This window comes from Cibotium barometz, chromosome 10 (assembly GCF_041138505.1).
Source record: "Cibotium barometz isolate CiBa-2024 chromosome 10, ASM4113850v1, whole genome shotgun sequence".
In the NCBI taxonomy this organism is placed as follows: Eukaryota; Viridiplantae; Streptophyta; class Polypodiopsida; order Cyatheales; family Cibotiaceae; genus Cibotium; species Cibotium barometz.
This window is the reverse complement of record NC_141055.1, coordinates 55,363,875-55,391,715: the sequence shown is the minus strand read 5'-3', so window position 1 is coordinate 55,391,715 and position 27,841 is coordinate 55,363,875. Positions and strand designations below refer to the sequence as shown.

Here is a 27,841-nt window from a genome sequence, read left to right as displayed (position 1 = left end):
TGCAACCTTCAAAAATAAACACTACGAGTGGGTGCTCCATAGCCCGCAAAGCTCGTGATGTGATCGTAGCACCAAGGGGGCTTAGAAGTTCGACTGGTTCAACCGTTCAAGGCAGCAACAAGCACCCGCACCATAGAAGCCTACATTTCTGTCGAAGATCTGATCAGAGGTCATTGTGCGGGTACGTCATATCTAGCTTGATTTGAATCGCTTAGTGGTGCGATCCTTCGATTCCATTAACATTTCCGTGCACTCTGATTTGTTTACCAGGCGATTGCTCCTCCAATATCCGGCAGTCGGCCAGGATATCTTCAGTTGGCCAAGATACCGTACGGCCTTTATATCTGAAAAAAGCAAAGCGCCATGGCTGTAGCTGCTGCTTCAGCGACCCAACTGTTCTCTGTTAACACTTCCAAGGCCCATCTCAGCACAACTTACTCTGAGCCCAGGTTTTTCTCTGCAAAGAATATCGGCCTTGCTGGGACCTCTTTCAGTGGATGCAAGCTAGTCACGGCTAAGGACGTCTTGGAGCCTCGAACAATCAAAAAGGTAACTCGGAGCCTGCAGATCAATGCCAGCTCTGTAGTGCTCGAAGGCATGCCCCGAACCTCCCAGGACATGACCGTGGTGAATGTTGACCTCGGGGACAGGAGCTACCCTATCTACATCGGGTTCTCATTGCTTGACAAACCAGAGCTCCTTCAACGGTAAGCTCTGTGTTGTTGTTTTTTGAACCGAAAAATGGGTTTCCTTTAGTATCTATGTGAAAGATGATGCCTCAAAAGTAAGTATCTGAAAAGTGTAAGGGTCTCGATATGCATTCCACATCAGGCATCCTTTGTAGCGTGGAGCTGGTTTCCGGTGAGGGTCATCCCATCCAGCCAAAGGGTGGCATTGTAGGAAGGCTGTTGATGGCAATTGATAGGCTGCCATTTAACCAGTCTTAGAACTTCAGAGGGATCACTACAAGCGCACACTCTCATGGGCAAGATCATTTGTAGCCATCTGGCTTATAGCCAAGTCTGGGATCTCCTTCAGGTCGCTTGCTTGGGAGAGCCTGGGGGTATCACGTATACTTTGCACCGTGGAAACATGGTTTCTCCCCGGAGTCAGACCCCTTGGCGGAGGCAGCTGGCTTCCCAGTGACGGTTTACTTTCTTGGTCTTCCGAAAGAGTACCACGTGCTTCTCCCTCTTTGGGCATTGTGTTGGACTCCCCCTCTATAGATCTGCCAAAGTTGAGGCTCCCCTTTATTCGGGTACTTTTGGCCTTGCCCAAGAATCTCCCCCCACACTTGGCTTCTCGGTCTTGAGTAAGTGCACCTCAGTTTTGTGCTTCTAAAGTAGTTGAATGAACCGTGCTTTTGTCAGTGCACTGCAAAGCTTTTGTTCCTTTTCCTCCTCAGTGTGAAGCTGTTTCTCCTCAGTGTGAGAAGTCCAAGTATCTTGATTATTGGAGGCTATGTGTGTATTGTGACTCAAGGGAAGGAGGACCATACAATGTCTAAAGAGTGACAACAAAACTTCTTCATGTTGAAGAAAAAACTATAGTTTGAAATTTGTTGTTTAAACCTTCCTTTCATGACAATGTAAGGTACCATGACAGAAGCATTTCGCTTCTTTAATGGGATTCTGCTAGAGACAAAAAGTGTTCAAATAGGCAGTCTAATTGAGGTGGCCATTGTAAAGTGGAAAGGCCTAGGGGCCGCCCAAATGCATTAATTGAAGTGTTAAGGTGAAAGGCCCAAAAAGGGATTAGACCTTAGACGATTTATTGTCCACATGGCAAGTGCTAGGCAAGGGTGGACTTGGTCCAGTATGTGAAGCCCCAAATGAGGAAATACCAAAAAGGGGGCTTGAGGTTGTTAAATACATGCTTGTAAGATCAAGCCAAGGTTGGGAGATGAATTGAAGAGGCTGAGAGAAGGGTTTGTGGGCTGCATATCTGTGCATAAAGGCCACTATTGAGTAGGTATGTAAAATTGGTGAACCTAATGTCCAATTCTTTGTTTTTTCTTTGATTTTTGAACCTAGGCACCATACACCTGAATTTCTCCCTTTCTTTTGCTTTGCTTGGCTATTTTCTTTATGGGCTTCTTCTTAATATTTTAAAAAAGGTTTCAAACCTTAACTAAGTTGGCCGTTGTATGACTTGCTTTGTTAACCACATTGGCTAACATCACTTTGAATGCGCGGCAACACTTTTTGAGCCATACTTTTTGTACTGCGCAAAGCGCTTCATGTAAATGATTACACGAAATCTCCGAGCTTACGGCTTGTGTAATGCCGGTAGTATGTAGTTCACACACACATATATGAATAAGGCTACACACATACATATGAACACATAACTCTTTGGTGGTAGTACATACATGGATACACACATAAACGGGGAAATGAACAGTGGTCACACGTAGGATGGTTCACATGACGGTTTACACACGTTAAGCTCCAAAATACTCAACACTTATGTTTTGTTATTTAATTGATTACCTTGGTGCAATGGAGCATGGAGCAACCCTTCAAGCTCAAGTGGCTTGTGTGCAAATAAGTATTCTCCTTTGATTCAAAGTTTTTGAGTTTTGGTTCATTGTAGGCATTAATCTCACCATTAAATCTTGTAGAAACACCATTAGGTTGCATTGAGTATATCATTAGGTAGATTTGTTAGCAGTCATCTCCTGTCTGTATATTTACACCAGGGCCTCTGTTGTGGGTGTGCCCGCCTGATTTAGGTGTTTTCTCATTTTTCCCCACTCTTCATATTTTTTCCTATTTTTACCAGGTGTGGGAGGCTGTTCTGTGGTTCTTGGAGTGATCCAGTTGATGGCCGACTGGTCCTGCTGCTCCTTGCTTCTCTCTGCTCTGTTGGCCGACTTCACACGTGTGGTTGGCCGACTTCACACGTGTGCTGGCCGACTGATTGAAGCTGGCCGACTGGGAGTTCAGCAGGTCGGGTGTCATTATGTGGCTGTCGGCTGTCCTTGCAGGATCACAGGGGCCATATAACATGGCCCCTTGCCCCCACACATGGTGTACTGGGTATTCCGGGTTTTCTTGTGTATATAGTAGAGTTATACGCCTCTCTCTCTCCTTCTCTATTGCTGTGTTTTTTTGCAGTGCACTTGCTCTTGAGTTTTCAGATTTTGTCTTCATCTCTGCTGCATATTCTGACATGGTATCAGAGCTCTAGGCCCTTGGAAGATCTTGGGAACTGTGTGAGCAAGAGGGGGGCTATTTGTGTTGCTGATTGGAGGACTGTTTTGGGCCGTACGGGAAGAGGAGAAGCAGGCGGGCTGATTTGCTGGACAGCCACTTGCAAGTTTAGTTCTTCATTTTTTCCAGATGGTTGAGAAGCACGTGAAGATCCCGACCCTCCCCAAGTGGACCGTCTTGCGAAATGGTGAGGTTACTTGGCAAGATTGGGTTTCCACAAGTGGAACCCATGGTCATCCAGAGGTATTTTGTTCGTGAAAAGATCGTTGTTGATGACATCTTGCTAGAGTTCCGTTCGACGGAGAACAGTGCGGTGTACCTCTTCACGAAGTCTCTATCTCAGGCTTTGCTCCGGCGGCACTCCAGCTCCCTGGGGTTGGTTCCACATCCAGGAGCTGAGAGGGGGTGTTAGCAATCATCTCCTGTTTGTATATTTACACTAGGGCCTTTGTTGTGGGTGTGCTTGCCCGATTTAGGTGTTTTCTCATTTTTCCTATTTTTACCAGGTGTGGGAGGCTGTCCTTTGGTTCTTGGAGTGATCCAAGTGATGGCCGATGTCATGGCCCTGTGAAAATGGAACAGTACAAGTGTGGGCATGGTGGTTACAGAGTCAGAATATTTTATGATTCACATGGGGGGTGCCCGGACAGAGTTTAAGATGTGTGGACATCCCTAGGTGTGAAGGGGGGAACTAGAAACATTAAACTTTAATGTTTATTAAAGTTTGCCCCTAGGCCTTAGTGGCCCTAGGGAACTTATTAAAGTTTGGGGCCCTAGGGATTATTTTGGGGAAGAGGGCCACTTTTGGAGTGTTTTCTCTCTCCTCTTCTCTCTCTCTTCCCTTTTGGGGAGTCGTGGAGCAAAAGGGACACACATGCGTGGAAAAGCAGAGGAAGCTCTAGGCGGCTGCTGAAGACTGGTTTAGCTGCTGTTTTTCTGTGAACTGTGTGTTGAAGAAGGCTGTACAACAGCCGTACAGTACTGTACGACTGCAGGTATTGCTGTGGACAGAGAAGCGCAGGGCTGTGGGACTGATACAGGCGCCTGCAACTGCTGAATACAGGCTGTACAGTGCTGTACGACTGCAAGTACAGCTCTGTACTTTCTGCAGGTACACTGTACGGCCAGTTCTAGGGCAAGTACAGGTGCTGGACAATACTGTAGCAGACGGCGCAGGCAACCAGTAGCAAAATCCAGCAGGCGGCTACTTCTGATTCTCTGCAGAAAGACCGTACCGTCAAGTACAGTCAAGTACAGTCAAGTACAGTGCTGTTTTTCAGATCTGTACTTTCAAGGACAGCATAAGAGTGAACATCAGGAGGAGGGTACAGGCAAGTACAAGCACATGTGTGAAGCAGGGTTGTGGATACAAGTGCCTGCAAGTACAGATTGGTGCTGTTGCTTCCTCCAGTGCTGTTTCACGAGCTGAATTTGGTAAGCTCCGTTTCTGTTCATCTATCTCTCTTTCTACTGCTTGATGTCTGTTGCAGATACAGTTATCTGGCCCCTTGTGAGAGGAGGGGTATGGCAGATTGACAAGGGTTGAGACAGAGTTTGGACAGCACATGTATGTTTGAGCTGAGATGATGTATCACGCACTTGAGTTATGCCAGATGTATGCCCATGGCTGGCCTGCTTAGTGATCTTGGCTGATCAGAGGGAGGCACAGTGTGTTATTTGGAGACACAGATCTGTGTGCATAGATCCTCTGTGCTGAGAAGGATTTGTGGGCCGTCAGATTGGATATACAGGTGTAAACTCTTGGCTGATCTTTGTGTTGTACTCAGCCATTCATTTTATTATAATTGAATAAAGAAATACCGCAAGGGGCGCCAAGCTTTGGGGCCAACAGGTGTCGCTGTGTTTTCAGATTTGGGCACTCTAGCTCCAATCTGCTTTGTTTTCACTTCTAGACTACAAGTGGACGGGTGATTGCTAATCTACCGCACTCTGGTTTTCTATCAGAGGCCGGTTTCAAGGTTCCGTTGCCGGGACCAATCATCAACTTTCTGAAGGGGGTGAGCTCGTGGTTGCTTTGAAGAAAGCCATCGCTGAAAATTCAGCAATCATGTCTGATACAGAGGATGAGTACTACTATCATGAAGAAGAAGAGCAAGAGACTTCTCCTGAAAGAGATGTATCTGAGGATATTTTTGCAGGAGAACAGGCTGCAGATGTTGAGCCTTATGAGGATGTAACACAGCCAAAAGATGTGCATGGTAAAGAGGATGATGATGCTCGGTTCAAAGATCGCTTGGCTTATGGATACTTTTATGCAGCTCACACAGAGCGAGAGATTTGCTGAATTTTTGAGATCTCGCACAGAGCCCCGCGCAGAGCCCCAGAAAAAGAAGAAGAAGGTTCGTTCGAAGAATCTTCCTCAGGGTCATAGTGGTGCCATCCCACAGGAACCATCTTTTGGCCAGTTTCCGAATATGCTCCATGCTTATGGAGCAAACTCTCAGAGTTCCTTCTATGGACAGCCACCTATTCCACAGCAGAATATGCATCCAGGTTATTTTGGTGGTGGCTCGGTGTTCCAATCCATGACTGGGGGTTATCCTCAAGGAGGCATGGGTATGTATGGGCCTTTTGGAGCCAATTTTCAGCCTGGCATGCAAGGGAATATGTATGGTGGTATGCAGTCCGGTATGGCTGGAAATATGTTTGCAGGCATGCAACCTGGGATGCAAGGCAATATGTTTGGTGGCATGCAGCCAGGTATGCATAATGGAATGTATGGAAACATGGCTGGAATGTATGGTATGCCTGGCATGGGAATGGGAAATGTTGACCCAATGATGGGTATGAATGTTGGGGGCAGCAATCTTGCGAAGCCACTTCCATATGACAATCTAACGCCTATGGGAAAGGCGAAGGATTACAAGGAAGGGGGAGCTGCAGTGAAGTTTGACACTTTCAGTAGGGCCAAGGATAAATTGAAGGCACTTACCTTTTTACAGCAGTTTGATGCTGCTTTTTCTGGTGGGAATTACACAGAGTCCTCTAAGGTGAGGAAAGCTGCCACTTTTCTCAAGGGCAATGCTTTGCAGTGGTGGTCTACTCTTCTTTTGCAGGGCATAGCACCCACCACATGGGTTCAATTCAAACAGGTTTTCTCTTCCGTATGGCTCACATCTACATTTGAGGTGGATGTTATGACCGCATGGCACAAGCTGGATGCTTCAAAGTGTGATAGTTTGGAGGATTATAACAAGAAGTTTTGGGAAGCTCTACTCCCAGTGACTTCTTATCGTGCCGTGTCATTATCTGAGCAGGTTGAGAAATATTGTTGTGGGCTGCCCAAGGAGGTACGAGATTATTGTATAAAGACAAGAGTAACGAACATGTCACAGATGATTGAAAATGCTATGACAGCTAATGCGTTACTCACAGGTGGTTCATCTGGGTTTAAAGGCAGTAAGAAATTGGGCAAGAAAGCTGAAAAATTTGGGCATGCTTCTCGTGATGCTAAAGGGTCTACAGAGACAAAGTATAAGAAGTTGCCAATGCCCAAAAGGACTTCTGAGGAAAGACAGGCTTTGAGAGATGCTCAAAAGTGTTTTTACTGTACTGAAGAGGGGCATATGTCATTCAATTGTCCCAAAAGAACTTCCAAAAAGGACCCTGACAATAAAGGAGAGCCCAAGCCAAAGAAACCAAAGCCTTCTGCAGGCTTAGTTCCTGATCTTGTGGGGGAGCAGCTAGGTGGTGAAGCTACAGAGTTGTGCAGGGCATGGGGCAAAGTGAGAGATCAGAATGCTTTGATCTTCTTTGACACAGGTGCTAGAGCCAACTTCATTTCACCAGATTTGGCTGGCCGATTGGGGATTCGCGCAGAGGAGATGGGGCCGTTACATGAGGCTAATATGGCTTGTCCAGGGTATGCAGAACCCGTTACTCCTATTATTGGGAAGCTTCGGCTTCATTTGCAGGGTTATGTGGACAGCGAGGAGTTCTTCATCATGCCTTTGGATGGCTGTGATGTTTTGTTGGGGATGCCATGGTGCCACAGGGTACATGCGGTGGTGGATACTTACAATAGGAAAATTACTCTGACTCATAGAGGGAAAGAGCATGTATTGGATGTAAAACTCAAAGGGGAATCTGTTCCTATTGTATCCGCTTCGGCAATTTCATCAGTAATGAAAAAGCATCTTTCCGCGTACTTGATTTATGTAAAGGATGCACAAGATGATGAGTCTAAGTCTAATTTGTCAATGTTAGATAAGGACAGGGCTGATTTCTTAAGTGGGTTTCAAGACTGTTTTTCCGAGTCATTGCCAGGAGAATTATCTCCTGAGAGGCCAGAAGATCATGCCATAGATCTGATTCCTGGTAGTACTCCACCGAATAGACCGCCGTATCGTGTTAGTGCAGCCCAACAGGAAGAGATTATGAGTCAGGTGCAGGAGCTTCTAAATAAAGGGTTGATACAGCCTAGCTCATCACCCTTTTGCTCACCTGTGCTCTTAGTGCAGAAGAAGGATGGTTCTTGGCGCATGTGTATTGATCACAGGGCGCTGAATAAGAATACCATCAAGAATCGATTCCCCATACCGAGGATCGATGACATCTTGGACCGCTTACAGGGCTCCACAGTTTTTAGTCGTATTGACTTGAAAACCGGGTATCATCAGATACGCATTAGACCCGAGGATGTGCATAAGACAGCATTCCGAACCACGTTTGGGTTGTATGAGTTCTTGGTTATGCCCTTTGGTTTGACAAATGCGCCTGCCACATTTAACAGAATGATGGACAGGATTTTCAGGCCTCATAGAGAGTTTGTGGGCACATTCTTTGATGATATGATTGTGCATTCACGAACTGAAGAAGAGCATAGAAGGCATTTGGCCATTGTGTTTGCAGAACTCAGAAACCATAGGTTGGTGGTTAATGGTAAGAAGAGTGAGTTCTTTTTGCAGGAGATACATTTCTTGGGGCATATTGTGTCTGGTCATGGAGTCCGTATGGATCCAGCAAAGGTGGAAGCAATACTTAATTGGCCAGCTTTGAGGACCGTGCATGATGTACGCAGCTTTCTAGGATTGTCAACACTGTACATAGCTCGACAGGCAAGGCGCCTTTTGAGATTGTAGAAGGAGGGAAGAAGGTACCACCCATTTTGCATACAAAGGATAAGATCTTTGAGGCTGATCAGTATGTGGAGAGCTTGGATGAAGCTTATCGGAGAGTTAAGTTGGCCCTCCAGAAAACTCAGCAGAAGCAAAAGAAAGCCGCAGACCGTCACAGATGTGATTTACAGTTTGCATTGGGTGATTGGGTTCTTTTGCGTTTTGAAAAGGCTAGACTCAAGAAGATGAAGGGTAAAGAGCGCTTATTCCCTAAGTTGAGCATGCGATATTATGGGCCTTTTCAGGTTTTGGAAAAGATTGGTGAGGTAACCTATCGTTTGAAGTTACCAGATCACTGGAGGATTCACAATGCTTTTCACGTGAGTCTTCTTAGACCTTTCCGTGGGGATGTGCCTGAAGATGTATCAGATGAGGCTCAGCCGGAAGTTGAGGAACTTGATGAGGTTCTGATTCCAGAGCAGATACTGGCACATAAAGAAAGGAAGGTACGAGGTAAAGTTTCCCGTCGCTATCTTGTGAAGTTCAAGAACTATTCACCGATGGATGCGAAGTGGATGGAGGAAGGTGACTTAACAGATTCACCTCAGGTTTTGCAGCTTTATCTCGATGCCTTTGAGTTAGAGCCGACTCTTATTGTGGCTCATTCAGGTTCAGCAGAGCATGGGTCTGGAGCATTACCTGATGCTCAAGAGGGGGGTAGCACCTCCACTCCCTTGATACAGACAGGCTCAGATGACATCTAGAGGTCGCTTGGTGCAGATTTTATCTCACCCGAAGGTACTGAGGCTGACAGTACATCTGTTTATGGGACTTCTATGATATATGTGTACTAGTCACATGGAGATTTTTGTGGATATGTATAGTTCACAGTGGTATACAACTTGGACTATTACTATGCCATTGGTTTGCAGTGAATGTTGATACATGTGTATGGCTTAGAGAGATTGGGACGCTGATCTTGCCATATTGTATATTTCACTTTGAATATTTTGACGCATCACCAGAATGCAATCGAGGACGCTTGCCATTTTTCAAGAGGGGGGTATGTCATGGCCCTGTGAAAATGGAACAGTACAAGTGTGGGCATGGTGGTTACAGAGTCAGAATATTTTATGATTCACATGGGGGGTGCCCGGACAGAGTTTAAGATGTGTGGACATCCCTAGGTGTGAAGGGGGGAACTAGAAACATTAAACTTTAATGTTTATTAAAGTTTGCCCCTAGGCCTTAGTGGCCCTAGGGAACTTATTAAAGTTTGGGGCCCTAGGGATTATTTTGGGGAAGAGGGCCACTTTTGGAGTGTTTTCTCTCTCTTCTCTCTCTCTCTCTCTTCCCTTTTGGGGAGTCGTGGAGCAAAAGGGACACACATGCGTGGAAAAGCAGAGGAAGCTCTAGGCGGCTGCTGAAGACTGGTTTAGCTGCTGTTTTTCTGTGAACTGTGTGTTGAAGAAGGCTGTACAACAGCCGTACAGTATTGTACGACTGCAGGTATTGCTGTGGACAGAGAAGCGCAGGGCTGTGGGACTGATACAGGCGCCTGCAACTGCTGAATACAGGCTGTACAGTGCTGTACGACTGCAAGTACAGCTCTGTACTTTCTGCAGGTACACTGTACGGCCAGTTCTAGGGCAAGTACAGGTGCTGGACAGTACTGTAGCAGACGGCGCAGGCAACCAGTAGCAAAATCCAGCAGGCGGCTACTTCTGATTCTCTGCAGAAAGACCGTACCGTCAAGTACAGTCAAGTACAGTCAAGTACAGTGCTGTTTTTCAGATCTGTACTTTCAAGGACAGCATAAGAGTGAACATTAGGAGGAGGGTACAGGCAAGTACAAGCACATGTGTGAAGCAGGGTTGTGGATACAAGTGCCTGCAAGTACAGATTGGTGCTGTTGCTTCCTCCAGTGCTGTTTCACGAGCTGAATTTGGTAAGCTCCGTTTCTGTTCATCTATCTCTCTTTCTATTGCTTGATGTCTGTTGCAGATACAGTTATCTGGCCCCTTGTGAGAGGAGGGGTATGGCAGATTGACAAGGGTTGAGACAGAGTTTGGACAGCACATGTATGTTTGAGCTGAGATGATGTATCACGCACTTGAGTTATGCCAGATGTATGCCCATGGCTGGCCTGCTTAGTGATCTTGGCTGATCAGAGGGAGGCACAGTGTGTTATTTGGAGACACAGATCTGTGTGCATAGATCCTCTGTGCTGAGAAGGATTTGTGGGCCGTCAGATTGGATATACAGGTGTAAACTCTTGGCTGATCTTTGTGTTGTACTCAGCCATTCATTTTATTATAATTGAATAAAGAAATACCGCAAGGGGCGCCAAGCTTTGGGGCCAACAGGTGTCGCTGTGTTTTCAGATTTGGGCACTCTAGCTCCAATCTGCTTTGTTTTCACTTCTAGACTACAAGTGGACGGGTGATTGCTAATCTACCGCACTCTGGTTTTCTATCAGAGGCCGGTTTCAGCCGACTGGTCTTGCTGCTCCCTGCTTCTCTTTGCTGCTGGCCGACTTCACACGTGTGCTGGCAGACTGGGAGTTCAGCAGGTCCGGTGTCATTATGTGGCTGTCGGCTGTCCTTGCTATTGGCCGACTGGATCACAGGGGCCATATAAAATGGCCCCTTCCCCCAACACATGTTGTATTGGGTATTCCGGGTTTCCTTGTGTATATAGCAGAGTTACACGCCTCTCTCTCTCTCCTTCTCTATTGCTGTTTTTTTTCTTGCAGTGCGCTTGCTCTTGAGTTTTCAGATTTTGTCTTCATCTCTGCTGTATATTCTGACAAGATTAAGAGTGCATTAATATCCTATCAAATCAAAAACCCAAAAAATGCATCATTAAGCAAGGATTAGAGGGGCTAAACTTGGATTTTTTTTGGCTCTTTGGTTTGCCTACGTACGTGCTTGATAGAGCCCGCGAATACACATTCACAAGTAGGAACGCACGTTCCTATGTTTGGGAGGAGAAATCTGTAAAATATTCTCATTAAGGAAAGGTTAGAAAATATTATTTCCATAAATGGCCATAATGTAAAAATGGCTAAAATTTGAACCATCACGTGGCCCAAAATCCCACCACACTAGTAGTTGGTAGAGCTGAGAGATGACGTATGTACGTACTTAGCAAAAGATAGCCACGCACGCTTGCACATCGCTCCGCACGTTCGCTGACTTGTGAACGCACATTGGCAAGCCAAATAGAGATCTATCTAGCCATGTACGTTGGTGAGCCAAACGGGGATCTGGCCATGGCGCACGCATGTTTGCACATCGCCATGCATGTTCCCTGACTTGTGAATGCACTTTCGCAAGTCAAACAGAGACCTAACCATGCACATTCCCATCTCACCTGGCCACGCACGGACCCAAGTGGGAACGCATGTTCTCATCTTGTGAATGCACGTTCGCGAGTCACACATGGACTAAAACTTTTAAAAATCCACTAGAATCTTACATATACACAAGTTTAGGAAGGATTTTTGGACTCAATCCTCCACTAGAGGAGAGTACCTCAAATGATGCAGAATTGAGAGCACCATCTTGAGAGGAATCACTGCACGCTTTAGAGTCCTTGGGCCTCACATGAGCCAAACAACACTAGTAACAGAGTATTCAAGTGATAGCGAAGACGCTAGCTTGAGTGAGGCCTATTATTGGTAGCCTATCACTGCAGGGCCTTGTATGGACCAAGAAGTTGGAGTACTTGACTCCCCTACAACAACTCAAAGGAGTTTTGTAGATGTGATTAGAGACATTATCATGGGAGGTCCAACTGACGAGTGGGAGTTAGAGAATCACCAAACCACCGAGCAAATAAGAGACCGCTGGCTAGAAAGACCAACCTTGGAGCCATCTATTTCCGATGTGTACCCTAACTAGCCTAGTTCAGGAACTGGAACTTGGAAGTGCCAACCCTATAGGGGAGGGAGTAATCCTTTCTAGCTAGCTTGCAGGAAACGTGTGTGGAAGAGTAGGAAACGCCGTTTCGGCGTTTCTGTAGAAGGGCCACGTTTCTCACCATGGGAAACACTTAGGAAACGGCGAGTTTTTACCCAAAAAAAAAAAAAACGAATTTTGACCTTGGGTGTGGCCCGTTTTGGTGCAACACATTAAAAGAAAAACGGGGGCCACTTATAAAGTGACCCGTTTTGTTGCAGCCCATTAAAAGAAAAACGGGGGCCACTTATAAAGTGGTCCGTTTTTGTTGCAGTTTATTAAAAGCATTAAAAAAAAATGGGCCAACAGGGCCCGTGTATATATATATATATATATGGCTTTTTTTCTAAGGTCCATTAAAAAAAAAAGACTCGCCAGCCTTTTTTTAAGAAAAACGATTTCTCAAAGTCTGTGTTCCCAGTGTTCTCTCTACTCGCCTTCATCCTCCATGGGTCCATGCAACCTGAATGAGTGCCTTGAGGATCTAGTTGAGGATGAGGGTGTACTTCCCATGTAATAAATTTGTATCTTGCACTGTCATTGATGGCTGAAATTCAGCCCTTATGGACTCCTACTTCCCATGTAAACAAGTTGTATCTTGCACAATCATTGATTAATGAATTTCAGCCCTTATGGTCTTCTTTTCATCTACTTTGTTACATGCTTTTACATGTTTCCTCCCTTCAAAAACTATATGTAAACATGTGCTATATTTTTTCTAAATGTCTGTGTTCTTTTCAAATCTTAGCCTACCCTCGACGTTTCCTAGTAAATGGGTTTCGCGTTTCCTTGCGTTTACTTAGGCTTGCCGTTTCCTAAACAGAAACGTTTCCTGCAACCTAGCTTTCTAGAACCACAATTAACGCGTGTACAGTGACAGCGGTTACATCAGCAGCTTTTGGCCTAGCTAGCTTTGAAAATACGAACCTAGAATTGTTTGAAACCGCTTGGAGGCTTACTGCATCTTCGGGCTCTGCAACATTGGACTCCGGTACAAGCAGTGCGGGGGGTTTCAGGTTCAATTTTGCCATTGGGGCTGCAACAACAACCTAGGCCACTAGGGCCGAAGAAACAACCCAAGCTGTTGGTTACACTCTAGTAGGAACCTAACATTAGAGAGCAAGAGGCATATGCGCACCAACTTCCTCCTAACCTGGGTCTTAGATTGGGCATTTCATGCATGTGTGGTTAACATGGCATATTGAACACCAGACCAACTCCCGACTAGGGTATAGATGTGGTTGTTCCATGTTATCTTTTCTTAGCCTAACTCTCCATTGCTCAATCAATTGCTGCATGACTTCTACTGTCGGTGTGGCGTGTGGTTCTTTCCCTTTGTTGCCGACCTTTGAAGGCAGTGTCAAATGATGCTTCAGATGGGGTTCCTTCTTCAGGTAGATTCCTTGAAGTAGTTCACATGAAGTTATCATTGAAATCTATGGCACTCCTACAATATGGCTCAAGATTTTTATGTTTTTCCAAAGTACAAGGCGTTGTGCAAGGTTGAGTCAAGGATTCCTTCTAGGAATCTTCCAGTTAGTTGTTTATTAGAGAATTTGTCAGTATTAGCATAGTCTCTGATTGATTCTTTCTCTAGCTACCTGACATGGTAAGAGTTGATAAGCTATTTATAAGATAATTTGTCAATGTCAGCACATCGAGAGTGGAGGTATCACACTCTGTTGATGTAGTCTCTGATTGATTCTTTCTCTAGCTGCTTGACATGGTAGAGTTGGTCGATTGGGTTCCATCAACTCCATCCATTCATTACCTGGCTTTGCCTACACCATCGACAGGGCCCATGGTTGCCAATGCATCTCATCCAGGGTAGTACGTGCTTCAAAGGGGAGTACTAAGAATTCCAAAGTTACCCCTACCGCCTCCAATGTTGCCACAACAACCACCCATTCCCTGGGTGACCCCGATGAACCAGACCTTGACAGAAATACCTGAAGGGGAGGAAGAGGGTACTACCTACCTAGAATCCCTAGAGGCTTAGAGTTCCCTGACTCAAATCCTCGGTATCAGGCAAGGATACAACTTCCAACGTCTCTTCATCCTCTTCCAAGGACCAAGAAGAACTGGCCATAGATCCCAACAACTTGCCCAAAAAGTTGGCAGAATATCCTAACCTAAGGGGGGAAAAGTAGGCTAGAAGTAGCTCAAGAAATGGTAAGAGCATGCCAGGTGCAATTGGATGGTGAACCTCCATTAGTTCCCACTATCGAAGCGGAGGCCAATGCATCTATGCTAGTTTCACATTGGGAGATGATAGAAGAGTTTTGCACTTGAAAGGGCCTGTACTTATTCCATATACCATTATCGGTCATGATAGCTATGTAAGTGATAATGGACATACCCAGTGAGATATAGGACTCACCGCCTTCCTCTCCTCCCAATTCTAGATTTGCTTTGGGTCCTTGTTGCAAGGAAGCCCAAGTTTGTGGAAGGACCTAAAGGATTGGATGGACAAAGGACTAACAGGGGGCATGGAAGAACAACCATCTCAAGACTCCTCAGCTGATGATGACGAACCTGCTAGGGAAGAGGCAGTTCACCAAGCTTTTCCAAAAGTATCGGTGAATAAATTAGGCCACTACTTCGAGAGTGATGACACAAATGCTGTCCTTCTAGTAAAATATAAGGTCAGTCAAGTCACAGCCGTCCTAGATGGAGGGGCTGGAGTCAACATTATTATCAAGCAGTGCTGGGAGAAGTGGGGACAAGCTTCACTTGACACTACTGGCCTAATAGTTAAGCTTGTTAATGGGGCCACAACAAAACCCATGGGGCTTTTGTGCGATCTGAGAATCAAGACCTTTGGCCTAAGTTTGTCACTCTCTCATAGTAATGATCTTTTCTCAGCAGCCCAATTCTTATGACTGCATCCTAGGTAGATCCTTTATGAGAGACCAAAATGGTTCACGACTGGGACGTGTGAAAATGGTATTTTTCCCAGCCCTAAAAGGGAATTTTATTTGGGATTTTGGTCTTGTGCTGCTGGCTGACAGCCCCTGCTCTGGGCCGACCAGCAGCCCAACCCCATATATATGCATGGTTTCATATTCAGCACAAGAACAACATATCATATCATCAACCTGTTTGCTGCCGGCGCTATCTCTGCAACAGCAGCAACATCATTTATTGTCTGCACATCCGTGCTCCATCCCCAGCTCACAGCAACCGCCTGCTTTTGTGTCCATATCTGTGTGCTGTTGGCTCTACCCTCTACAGCAGCAGCACTCCATGATCTGATATCTGCAACACTCAGCCCTTGATACTTGCAACAGAAGATCTTATCTACATTGGGACAGCAGCCCTCTCTGCTCATCATCACCCTGACGACATCAGGACAGCAGCCCTCTCTGCTCCTTAGATCTGCGTTAACCATGATGCCTAGAAGGTGGCCAACATTGCTGAGTAGGCTAGCTATGCTGGCCGACATGCCTAGGAGAGGTGGCATAGAGTCCTTAGACCCACATGCAAAGCAGCCCCCATGATGGGGTGCCTTATGGGCTGGCACATAGGCTGGCCCATGTGCATTTGCCCCTATAATGCTTGCTAATGCAACATTGCAATGCCTAATGCAAGGGTTGACCTCTACATGTACCTATCTGATGAATTCTCCATGTAGACACTCTATGTCTTTGGCTAGTGCCAATTGCCGCTGGGACTTGAAACCCTTCATAGTCATGAACCTAATGTACATGTGTGCATCCCTTATCGTCACAATCACTTTGCCCTCCATATCTTTATCAAATAGGGGTCGCCAATGACCAACACTCATCTAATATCTCATACTTCCCCAGTAATACGACACATGCATCCATGTTAGGGACGGCGTATGTGGCATCACCTTGGGGCCAATCTATTACAAGAACTGACATGTTTGGGTTCTCACAAGGTCAAAATTTTTAAGATTTTTTCGTTGAAAGTGCACTCAATGTCTATTCAATTAATAACTTTGAAAGGAAAATGAATCCGCAAAATATAGTCTATCTAGCTTAGAGCATAAATAGCATCAAAAACTATGTTTTTCAGCTGTCATGCAATCATAGAAGTCACTTGTCCTATCTATGCCGGGGCCTGTAATAATGGAAGCTATTGATGGGGCCTACATGGGTGAAGTGGCAGTACACAAAATTGGCATACAAAGAGAAAGCAATGATGAACGGTGGTGCCAATAGAATATGACTACAGAAGGATAATGTGAAATCAGCACCAAGAGAAGAATCAAAGGAAGATGAGAAGGAGAATAGGGGTGAAGCACACAGTTGAATAATACGGGGGAGCAACAGTGCTTGAGAGTGTGGGAGCTGCCAGAAGCACCTTTCATGAGTGGTTGCCAGAGGAAACAGGCACATGAGTTAGGGGCAGCTAGAAAAGGCTGGCAGGACGCACTCATGAGCATGCAGAGCAAAGAAATGAGGTGGGTGGGGAAGAGAGGATTTCTCTATAGAGACATCTTGTAAACTTGTTGCTGAGTAACTGAGGTGTGCAGTATTATCATTGATTTCTGCTTTACGTTTTTTTATTTTTTGAACTTGCTATAAGTAAAAAAGTGATTTGGATATGATGCCTGAATGCAACCATTGACTTGGTCTTACACTCTGTTTTGTGCAGGCACATCAAAGGAAAAAAAGTTTTGGTGGTTACAAATACAACAGTGGCACCCCTGTATGTGGACAAAGTTATTGCAGCTATCAAGCACGGAGATCCTAATGTGACTGTCGAAAGCGTCATTTTACCCGACGGAGAGAAATACAAGGATATGGTATGACTTAGCTGAATATACCTCTATGAATCTTGATTTAATTCTGCTGTAGTTACGGACAATGAATATGCTAACTATGCATGTCTTCAAATCATGCCAGGACACCTTGATGAAGGTGTATGATAAGGCCATAGAGACAAGGATGGACCGCAAGTGTACCTTTGTTGCTCTTGGAGGAGGTGTGATAGGTGACATGTGTGGTTATGCTGCAGCATCCTTCCTGCGTGGTGTGAACTTCATCCAAATTCCTACAACGGTGATGGCACAGGTTGTGGAATACTGGTTTCTTGGTCAAGAGTAGTGAAAGCTCCTTTTCATGTGCAGTTATAGCAGCTAACTGGGGTCAGTGTGCAGGTTGACTCGTCAGTTGGAGGCAAAACTGGGTGAATCATCCCCTTGGCAAGAACCTGATTGGTGCCTTCTACCAACCTCGATGTGTGCTTGTGGATACCGATACCCTCACACTTTACCTGACAGGGAACTTGCTTCGGGCATTGCTGAAGTTATCAAATATGGACTTATTAGAGATGCTCCATTTTTTGAAGTGGCAGGAAAAGAACATGGATGCATTACTAGCAAGGTGCAATGTTTAATGCAGAACCATTCATCTTTGGATGGGAGGCCAAATCAGTCGCAGCTTGTTCTAGCCGCTTTTGATTTGGTGCTTCACACAGTTGTGCAGCTTTGGTCCTTCACATGGTTAATGTGGTCTGCTTTTTACATCTAAGTCATTTTTTGATATGTTATGCTCACCACTATGATTAGTACCCCCCTACAAGAAAAGAAATAGACATGCCCTTCAGATTTTTTCTGAAATGGTAGGTGGCTTTTGTATGTGATGTAAGCCAGCACATGCATACCAGTACATCACGTATGCTCTTAGTCTTTTTGGGCAAGAGTTCCAGTTGCTTTAAATTTCATACACTCGTGTAAAGCTATGTGCACTTCTGTGTAGATCCAACCGCCCCACGCACCCTTGGCCCAACCTGGACAGGTTGGACCCCGTCATCCTCTACCTGGGCGATCTTGGAGTCAGGATTGCTGGCAGACCGCTCGTATCCCAGATTGCCTCATCCAGGACCCAGAGGTTTGAGGAGGCATGGGAGGCTTGTGCTTTTCACCCAGGCGCTGCTGCCCTTGACTTGGACAGGGCTCTTCAGGAATCAGATTCTGCAATCAGCCACCCAGGATAAACTTCAGGGCTTTCTGTGAGCAGGAGAGGACTTCGCTGCAGCCTTGCCTCTCTTCAACGTATGGAGGATCAGACCCTAGATGGCCCCTAGATTGGCACACAGATGGTGGCTGACCGCATGTTGCTTAGTGCCCTGGAGGATAGGAGTTTTGGAGTACAGGTTTCATGCTAGAGCCTCCTTTTGGACCCAGGTAGGGGACAGAGTCACATGTGATTTCTTTTCGACCGTTGGAGCACACTATTAGTAGGATGGTGTGCCTAGCGAGCGTCAGGGCCCTCACGGGACAGTGCAGTCGGACTTGCACTGTCCCACCCCGGTTGCGGGCCATTGCCATTTACTGCAAACCTTTACTCGCCACCATGCTAGAGCGTATGGCGGCACACGAGGGCGGTCGTTCCAGTGGCCTTCTCCATTGATGAGTTGGGGGAAGTGTTAGAAGTCATCTCTGTCTAGATTTATACACCAGGGCCTTTGTTGTGGGTGTGCCCGCCCTTATCAGGTGTTTCCTCACTCCCCGCATTTTTCCCCCTATTTTTTTCCCATTTTTCTGTGGCTTGGGAGGCAGCCCTGTAGTGGCAGGTGGACACTGAGCCTGGCCGACTGCATCTGTGTGATAGCCGACTGCACCTCATGAGTCGTGGGACTCTCCTGCTGTCTGCTGGCCAACTTATCTTGATGCTGGCCGACTGTGTTTTATCCAGTCGTGAGGTTCCTGTGTCCAGTCGGCTGCCCTACAGCAGGCCGACTGCTGATGTGGGGGCATATATATAGGCCCCCAGCCCCATACCACTATTTGTATCATTTCTCGGGATCTTCTTGTGTATATAGAGCAGAGTTACATGCCTACATCTCTCTCTCTCTTGTGCTGTTTTCTGCCTGCGTTTTTGCTCTTGTGTTCCCAGATTTGGTCATCATCTCCGCTGCGTATTCTGACATGGTATCAAAGCCTAAAGCTCTAGATAGGTCTTGGGATTTGTGTGAGCAAGAGGGGGACTGTTTTGTGGCTGATTGGTGACTGTTTGGATATTCGGGAAGAGGAGAAGCAAGAGGAAGGCGGGCTGGTTTGCTGGACAGCCACTTGCAGGTTTTAGTTCTTCTTTGTTCCCACCCACCCACCCTTTTCAGAGTACATCCCCGCTATGGCAGATCTGTTTGAGATGGCCGAGAGACATGTGAAGATCCCGACACTCCCCACGTTCCCGGTGGACCGTCAGTTGGACGGGAGTAACTACGGCATATGGAAGGTGATGATGGAATCTGTTCTGGAGTCTTACGACCTCGCCGATTTCGTCGTTGTTGGTGTTCCACGGCCGGAAGTAGAGGAAGGGGAGTTACCGTCAACCCGAAAGGACCGGGAGGCCCAGACAAAGATGTGGGATCGTGTCAACGCTAGGGTCCGTTCGTTTATTTTCCTCAACTGCACACCGCAGGTAATCAATCATGTAAAGCATATGACGCTGGCCAGAGGTATATGAGCATTTGGCCTCACTTTACAACAGGGTATCGCCCATGAAGAGGATTTCCTTGGAAGTACAGATGCGGGTTATGAGCCCTGCAAAGTCGTCGACGATGCGGGAACATATTAACAAGCTACAGGCTCGTCAGCAGGAGGTTCTTCAGGCTGGGAAGGAGATATCGTCAGAGGACATGGCCATCACGTTGCTGTCACATTTGCCCTCTTCGTACTTAGCATTTTACTCGTCTTTGATTACTAGTGGGAGGAGCTTGTGCCCATGGTCCTGGACCAGGAGGAACGATTCACGAACCCTCCTCAGGGTGGAGGTTCGGAGGCCTTAACTGGCCAAGGTCGAAAGGCCGTAACTCGGGCAAAGGGAAGGCTTCATCGGAGAAGTCTTCTGAGAAGAAGTCCGACGCTGACGCGAGAGAAATTGAAGGCAGAGAGGACCTGTAATGATTGTCGCGAGAAAGGCCACTACTGGAGGCAGTGTCCCAAGCGGAAGACCGAGAAGGGTGAAGACTCCTCAGCAGCAATCATGAAGACTCCGGCTTTTGTGCACCTGGAGGTGGTGGACACCGATGTTTCATTTTCTTCAGGCAGGGAGGAGATTGGAGGACTCTCCGCAACGGATGCTCGGGAGTGGATTCTCGATAGTGGTGCTTCTAGGCACATGACTCCTTCCCGTTCCGGTTTACAGGATCTCTGCAGGCTTTCTGGTCATATTCTTACTGGTGATACATCCACTATCCCAGTTCACAGTGAGGGCAGGATGGAGATAGTTCCTGATGGCAGAGGGGGGAAGCATTCCTCCCAGGTGTTGTATGTTCCTGCACTTGGTTTTCATCTGTTGTCAGTGCATCAGGTTTGCAAGACTGGCGTACGGGTGGAGTTTGATGAGCATTTTGTTGCTCTCCGGGACAAAGCAACAGGCCAAGTGGTTTGGGAAGGTGGAGTGGAGAATGGAGTTTACAGGCTTTCAGCACTCTCTCTCCCAGGTCCTCAGGTTTGTGATGAGTGGCAGTCTGGTAATGGCCACTTAAGTGTGGATACGTTGTAGGTGCGGGCTTTCCGAGACCAGGTGGTGGATAGCTTGCCAGTAGATGGCAGCAGTTGGCAGGAACTTTCCAGTACTGATGTTGGTAGTTCTTGTGTTCGTGAGTCGGAGGACGCTGAACAGGTCACTTATGCTCTGATGTCTCGTAGTGTTCGGGACATAGAACCTCCAGTAGATGAGGATGTTCTTTCCACAGGGACCTTTCGGAAAGCCAGGCAGGTAGCAGGTGCTTACTTGCAGAAGGAGGTGGTTTCTCCAGGCTTTGTGGTTCCGGATTCAGAGGGGGTGGTTGACAGGTTTCATCAGGTTTCCAGGACTTGTTTGTGCACCGTAACAGGTGTTGATCCTTGTGAGCAGTGTGATGTCTCTGTGACTCAGAAGCTGTATGGTTCATTGGTCTGGTTGATGGACACCAGATTGGACGGGAGCTTCCTGATGAGGCAGTTGAGCTCATGGTTGCAGATGACTCTTTGGGAGGCAGGATTGCGTTTCCTGTGGTTTCTGCGGCATGCGAAGGATCATGGACTCTTGTACACAGGAGGGGGATTGTTGGATGGAGGCCGACTCCACAGTTGGAGTGACTCGGTTTGGGGAGGAGATCCGGACACGAGGGGATCTACTTCAGGCCCAGGAGCAGTTTTCCGGAGCAGTTGGAGACAGTCATCTTTTGCCTTGTCGAGAACAGAGGCAGAGTACTGGGCTGTTTGTGATGCTGTTTGTGAGGTGGTGAAGATGCAGAGGTTGCATGGCAGGTTTGGGCTTCCACTGGAGGAACCCATGGTCATCCAGAGGCACTTTGTTTGTGAACAGATCGTTGCTGATGACATCTTGCTGGAGTTCTGTTCGAGGGAGGACAATACGGTGAACCTCTTCACGAAGTCGCTCTCTCAGGATTTGCTCAGGCGGCACCCCAGCTCCCAGTGGTTGGTTTCACAGCCAGGAGCTGAGAGGGGGTGTTAGAAGTCATCTCCTGTCTAGATTTATACACCAGGGCCTTTATTGTGGGTGTGCCCGCCTTATCAGGTGTTCCCTCACTCCCCGCATTTTTCCCCTATTTTTTCCCATTTTTCTGTGGCTTGGGAGGCAGCCCTGTAGTGGCAGGTGGACACTGAGCCTGGCCGACTGCATCTGTGTGATAGCCGACTGCACCTCATGAGTCGTGGGACTCTCCTGCTGCTGGCCGACTTATCTTGATGCTGGCCGACTGTGTTTTATCCAGTCGTGAGGTTCCTGTGTCCAGTCGGCTGCCCTACAGCAGGCCGACTGCTGATGTGGGGGCATATATATAGGCCCCCAGCCCCATACCACTATTTGTATCATTTCTCGGGATCTTCTTGTGTATATAGAGCAGAGTTACACGCCTACATCTCTCTCTCTCTTGTGCTGTTTTTCTGCCTGCGTTTTTGCTCGTGTTCCCAGATTTGGTCATCATCTGTGCTGCGTATTCTGACAGGAAGCATTGCAGGCTGTTTCCCGCGGGAAGTGTCTGCGTGAGGATGGCCTAACGGTTTCCCTCTTGCTGTACCATTGGGATCTCATGAAAGCTGGCTTGCGGAGTGTTTGGAGACATGCTTGAGCGGCACTCAAAGGGGCTGATCCACCTCATCTCAAAAAGGAGGGGGGGGTAGACTAGAGGTGCACAGGTGCGTCAGTGGAAGCCCATCACTCTACTAGGCCTACAAAATCCTCACCAAAGCCATCAGCGGGACGCCTCCAGAATTACCTCCCAGATCTCATCCATTGGACACAGACAGGTTTCATCCACGATAGGAGCACCTTGGATAACATCTTCACCTTCTGGGAGGTGACTTCGGCAGCTAGGATCTGTCAGAATATGCAGCGGAGATGATGACAAAATCTGAGAACACGAGAGCAAGTGCACTGCAGAAAAATACAGCAATGGAGAAGGAGAGAGAGAGAGGCGTGTAACTCTGCTCTATATACACAAGAAAATCCCAAATCTATGATACAATGAATGGGCGCCCATGGGGCCATTTTATATGGCCCCATATGTGGAGTCGGCCTGTAGAAGGGGCAGCCGACAGCCTGTGTAGACACCCGACTGAAAGATCTCTAGTCGGCTAGCATCAATGAAGTTGGCCAGCAGTAGAGACTCGAGAGACCCAAAGAGCAGTTGGCCAGTGTCTGAGCACAGTCGGCCAGCATACAGAGGTAGCTGACATGCAGAGGGCAGCCTCCCACAGCAGAAAATTAGGGAAAAATATGGAGAGTGGGGAAAAATGAGAAAACACCTAATCCGGGCAGGCACACCCACAATAGAGGCCCTAGTGTATAAGATGACTTCTAACACCCCCTCTCAGCTCCTGGATGTGAAACCAACCCCAGGGAGCTGGAGTGCCGCCGCAGCATAGCCTGAGATAGAGACTTCGTGAAGAGGTCCACCGCACTGTCCTCCGTTGAACAGAACTCTAGCAAGATATCATCATCAACGATCTTTTCACGAACAAAATGCCTCTGGATGACCGTGGGTTCCATCAGTGGAAACCCAATCTTGCCAAGTAACCTCTGCAACCTCACCACCTCGCAAGTAGCACCACAAGCAGCCCGGTACACTGCCTTTGTCGACGAGAAGGCAATAGATGGCTGCCTCTTATTGCTCCATAAAACCGCTCCTGAGCTGAGGGTAAAACTGTAACCTGAAGTAGATCTCCTTGTGTCTGGATATCCTCCCCAATCTGAGCCACTCCAACCTTGGAGTCGGACTCCATCCATCAATCCCCCTCCTGTGTAAAAGAGTCCAAGATCCTTCGCATGCTGCAGAAACCACAAGATACGCAGTCCTGCCTCCCAAAGAGTCCTCTGCAAACATGAGCTCAACAGCCTCATCAAGAAGCTCCTGTCTAATCTGGTAATCAGCAACCAAATCAATGAACCATTCTGCATCCGAGTCAAGGAGGCATCATACTACTCACAAGGATCAACAACTGTTATGGTGGGATGCCAAGTCTTGGAAACCTGCTAAAGACCACTCAAGGCCTTCGGAAACCTGTAAACCACCCCCTTTGAGTCCGGAACCACAAAGCCTGGAGAATGTGCAACATCCACCTCCTTCTGCCAAGTAATCAACTGCCACTTGCCTGACTTTCCAAGAGGTTCTTGTGGAAAGAACTTCCTCATCTACAGGAGTTTCTTTGTCCCGAATACTACGAGACATCAGAGCATAGGTTACCTATAAAGTTTCCTCTGATTGATGAACATAAGAACTACCAACATCTGTATTGCAAAGTTCCTGTCAACTGCTGCCATCAACTAGCAAGCTATCCACCATCTGGTCCGGGAAAGCCTGCACCTGCAGCGTATCCACACTTACGTGGCCAATACTAGACTGCCACTCATCACAAAACTGAGGACCTGGGAGAGAGAGTGCTGAAAGTTTATAAACTCCATTCTCCACTCCGTCTTCCCAAACTACATGGCTTATTGCCTTGTCCCGGAGAGCAACAAAATGCTCATCAAACTCCACCCGTACGCCAGTCTTGCAAACTTGATGCATTGACAACAGATGAAAACCAAGTGATGGAACATACAACACCAAGTGATGGAACATACAACACCTGGGAGGAATGCCATCACGAACTATCTCCAACCTGCCCTCAAGAACTATCTCCAATTTGCCCTCACTGTGAACTGGGATAGTGGATGTATCCCCAATAAGAATGTGACCAGAATACCTGCAGAGATCTTGTAAAGCCGAACGCGAAGGAGTCATGTGCCTGGAAGCACCACTATCTAGAATCCACTCCCGAGTATCCGTAGAGCGGAGAGTCCTCCAACCTTCTCCTTGCCTGAAGAAAATGAAACATCGGTGTCCACCACCTCCAGGTGCACAAAAGCTGGAGTCTTTACGGTTATTGCTGAGGATTCTGCACCCTTCTCGGGGCTCCGCTTGGGACACTGCCGCCAATAGTGGCCTTTCTCGTCACAATCATTACAGGTCCTCTCTGTCTTTAGTTTCTCGCGGTTTGAGTCGGACATCTTCTCAGAAGACTTCTCCGATGAAGGCTTCCCTTTGCCCTTATTACGGCCTTTCAACCGTTGGCCAGTTAAGGCCTTCGAACCTCCACCTTGTGGAGGGTTCGAGAATCTTTCCTCTTGGTCCAAGACCATGGGCACAAGCTCCTCCCATGTGATGATGCTGAGCCTGCCACTGGTAATCAAAGAAGAGTAGAAAGCTGAGTATTGAGAGGGCAAATGTGACAGCAACGTTATGGCCATATCCTTCGACGTTATCTCTTTCCCAGCCTGGAGAATTTCTTGCTGAAGAGCTTGCAGCTTGTTGATGTGCTCCCGCATGGTCGATGACTTTGCAGGATTCATAACCCGCATCTGTACTTCCAAGGAAATCCTCTTCATGGGCGATACCCTGTTATAGAGAGAAGCCAAATGCTGCCATATACCTCTGGCCAGTGTCATATGCTTGATATGATTGAGATCCACTCCTTGGTTTATTCAAGCGTCAATATTAACACAACAGCTCCTTGCGGTTTTTAGATGCTTGGATGCTACCAGGGTTTTGTGCAGTCAACATATTTATGCTTTAGAGTAGGGACCTTGGCCAAAAAAGTTAGCATTTAGGTTCTTTCTGTAGCTGATGAAGAGATTGTTTTTCTTACCTTATGGATGTGTTGGTTCTTTGCAGAGATCCAGACGCTGTAGCCTATGCAGTAAAGAGGTCATGCGAGAATAAGGCAGAGGTTGTGTCACTAGATGAGAAGGAAGGAGGTTTAAGAGCCACTTTGAACCTTGGTCACACATTTGGACACGTAAGTGCTATTTTAGCCGAGTAATGTTGTTGGCATGATGCTCCATTTATTTTGTTGATTTAAGAGGTGAGGCACATAGTAACTTCTTGGACGTGCCCGGGGATATCTTTTGTTTAAGTCCATTTTGAGGCAACCAAACTGAAGTTACAATCTGGACCCAAGATAGGAGAGGCTGCAAAGTCTTTCATCAGCATAATGCATTTTTTTCCCCAACTACCACTCAGGTAAGATTTCATAGGGGCCGGATTTGTCAGGATTGAGGCTTCTAATGTAAAGAATGAGGCACCTAGCCCTTGACACTTTCTAATTTCTTCCTGCTTTCACATTTTTGTGGAGTGGGATGCATTGGACTCCTACCTGTTTAGACATTGCACATGATCAGAACGAAGATCAGTTCGTCTGATCAAGCAGACAGGCCTATATGCTTATGCAACAATATTAAAAAGCGGCAGATTTTAGCCAGAAAATCATTAATTGGCTCTCTGGAGTGATTCTTTTTCTTTTTAGTAATGGCTGTGTTTGACTTTCCTCTCCTCAACAACACCCCCTCCCTCCCTCCCTCCCCCCCCCCCTCCCAAACATTTATATTTCACTACAACCCCCCTTAAACCACCCTTTCTTGGCAACGTGCTTCTTCCTAGACCCACTCCCCCCCCCCCCCCCCCCCGCCAAATGCCCACTTTTGGGTAATCTACCTAGAGGGAATATTTGTGTAGCTTCTTAGAAATGTTTCCACCAAAGCCAAAGGCCTGCCAAATGCTCTCCACAGATTATTTCAAAAAAATGCTGAAAGCTCTCCCCATGCCTTTTGGCCACCCAACCAGCAACTGTGTCAGCCCTCATGCAACCGACAGTTCAATACTCAGCAATTGTATCATGAGTTTGGCCCTCTGTAAGTGCACCCTGCAGTTTGTTTTCGATTCAAAAGCATGTAGCATCAATCCGCTTGCTTTCTAACATTCTATTTATGGCAGCCTCCAGTACCGTGTTCCATTACTCCTCTTATATGCTACACTTTTGTTCACAGAAGAATCTTCATATCTGTGATAGATGCAGTAAAAACACTGCTCTTTTGATTGTTAATTATTCTGGTTTTGACGTTAATGTTGGTTTCTGAATTCTAATGTAGGCTATAGAGACGGGCCTTGGCTATGGAGAATGGCTGCATGGAGAAGCAGTCGCTGCTGGGATGGTATGGCATTGAAATTGTCCAGATTTAGTTTCCAGGAAAATCTTGCTGGCTTGACTCACAAGGTCTTGGTTCTATTTATCTTTCTCATGCAGGCAATGGCAGCTGATATGTCTGTCAGGCTGGGATGGATAGACAAGACTCTTCAGAGTCGCATATTGAGCTTGCTGGAAAAAGCAAAGCTGCCCACTGCTCCACCCAAGCATCTTACTGTGGCCATGTTCAAGTCAACTATGTCTGTAAGTCTTTTTCTCTTAACAAAGGACATGCCCCATAGGCTTGCACCAGAGGCTTCACTAAGACCTGTGCCCATGCAAGGAATTATGTGGAACCAGCTGAAATCTTCCTTGCAATGCCTTTGATCTGTACAATTTATGTTGTCTCCTACAGTCTTTTCAAAGTTGTAGGTTCTCCTTGATTTTGCAGCTGGACAAAAAGGTAGCAGACGGTAAGCTGAAGATGATTCTATTGAAAGGGCCTCTTGGAAACTGTCTCTTCACAGCAGACTTTGATCCCAAAGCACTCGACGAGACTCTTGCTGCGTTCTGCCAAACATAAGCTAAGATTTCCACATCGGATTTCTGTCATTGATGAGAAGTGTTGAAGTATTTGGTCCCAAGCCTGTTAAATACTTGCTGAGACAACCAGCATACCATAGGCTGTTAAGTGTTATTTTACAAATCTACGTTTCTTTAAAACATGCCTTGAGTATCTCTATGGGTTCCATCTCTCTACCCTCTACTAACATTTGGGCCGACCCTTCACTGATCTCATACAAACAAATTGGCAAGCCCTCTTAGTAACAACATAGGACCAGTGTTTGTATTTTATTGTATTCAGTCATCTGATCTACAAGGTTACCACGCGTGACCTTTTTCTTTTCTTTATATTTGTACAAACTATTTCTGCAACTTTAAATAAGGATTGGATGGTCATGGCAACTTGCCACCTTAAACAATAATTGGATGGTTATTGAAGTTGTAGAAGCTCTTCGAATGCTAGGAAGAGTTAATGGAGGGTTTAGAGTATTAAGGACTCGCAGCCTTCCATATATTAGTCAAATTATATCTCCTCCTGTCTTCAAGTAACAATGATGGACCTTTAAGTATGATGACAATATTTTTTAAAACAAA

At 46.7% G+C, this 27,841-nt stretch overlaps 1 pseudogene across 1 annotated transcript; it reads left to right on the top strand.

Annotated features, from left to right (window-relative positions):
- LOC147635067 (3-dehydroquinate synthase, chloroplastic-like) lies at nucleotides 1-27,841 on the top strand (annotated as a pseudogene). The gene is made up of 9 exons (XR_015266829.1): nucleotides 1-181; nucleotides 271-707; nucleotides 16,879-17,029; nucleotides 17,130-17,297; nucleotides 17,384-17,609; nucleotides 25,396-25,519; nucleotides 26,649-26,711; nucleotides 26,804-26,947; nucleotides 27,135-27,841. The product of XR_015266829.1 is annotated as a 3-dehydroquinate synthase, chloroplastic-like (transcript).